This window comes from Orycteropus afer, unplaced genomic scaffold (assembly GCF_000298275.1).
Source record: "Orycteropus afer afer isolate SDZICR_OR568_19922 unplaced genomic scaffold, OryAfe1.0 scaffold00538, whole genome shotgun sequence".
Lineage (NCBI taxonomy): Eukaryota > Metazoa > Chordata > Mammalia > Tubulidentata > Orycteropodidae > Orycteropus > Orycteropus afer.
In genome coordinates, this window is record NW_006922125.1 from 572,722 (window position 1) to 574,207 (window position 1,486).

A 1,486-nucleotide genomic window follows, 5' to 3' on the forward strand; every position below is an offset into this window, starting at 1 on the left:
TGGAACTGACTCATAGCAACCCCTCCTTGGGTTTCTGAGGTGGTATCACTACAGAAGTAGATTGCCCAATCTCCCTTCCGAGGAGTAGCTGGTGAGTTTGAACCACCAGCCTTCTGGTTAAGCAGTCAAATGCCTTACGCACTACACCACCAGAGCTCCTGTTCTTCAGATGCTTTCTAAATTCAGGTGGGATATACTCAAGGTCATATTTTAGCTCTCATCAACTTGTTTGAATTTTCTTCAGCTTCAACTTAAACTTGTATATGAGTAATTGATGAGTAATTCCACAGCTAGCTCCTGGGCTTCTTTGGATTGATAATATTGAGCTGCTCCATCATCTCTTTCCACAGATATAGTCAATTTGATTATTGTGTATTCCATCTGATGAGGTCCACATATAAAGCTGCTGTTTATGTTGTTTAAAAAAGGTATTTGCAATGAATAAGTCATTGGTCATGTAAAATTCTATCATGTGATCTCCCATGTCATTTCTATCACCAAGGCTGTATTTTTCAACTGCTGAAATTCTTCTTTGTTTCCAACTTTCACATTCCAATCACCAGTAATTATCAATACATCTTGATTGAATGTTTGGTCAATTTCAGACTGCAGATGTTGGTTAAAAAAAAAAAATCTTCAATTTCTTCATCTTTGGCTTTGGTGCATAAATTTGAATAATGGTAATATTAACTGGTCTTTCTTATAGGTGTATGGATATTATCCTATCACTGACAGCATTTTACTTCAGAATAGATCTTGAAATGTTCTTTTTGATGCTGAATATGATGTCATTCCTCTTTGTCATTCCTGGCATAATAGACCATATGATTGTTCAATTCAAAATGGCCAATGCCAGCCCATTTCAGCTAATTAATGCCTAGGATATGGATCTTTATGCATCTCATTTCATTTTCAACAACTTCCAATTTTCCTAGATTCATACTGCATACATTCCACATTCCAATTATTAATGAATATTTGCAGCTCTTTCTTCTTATTTTGCGTCATGCCACATCAGTAAATGAAGGCCCCAAAAGCTTTACTTCATCTACGTCATTTAGGTTGACTATACTTTGAGGAAGCAGCTCTTCCCCAGTCATATTTTGAGTGTTTTCCACCCTGAGGGGCTCATCTCCAGCACAATATCAGATAGTGTTCTCTTTATATCCATAAGATTTTCAGTGAGTCTAGCCGCATCTTTCTTCCTAGTCTGTCTTAGTCTGGAAGCTCCACTGAAACCTGTCCACCATGGATGACCCTACTGGTAATTGAAATACTGGTGGCATAGCTTCCAGCATCACAGCAATATACAAGCCACCACAGTATAACAAACTGACAGATAAGTGGTGGTCCTAGGCATTAATGAGTTGAAGTCATTTGGCATTAGCTACCCACCAGCCACTCCTCGGAAGGAAGGTTGGGCAATCCTACTTCCGTAGTGATACTGCCTCGGAAACCCAAGGAGGGGTCGCTATGAGTCGGGGCC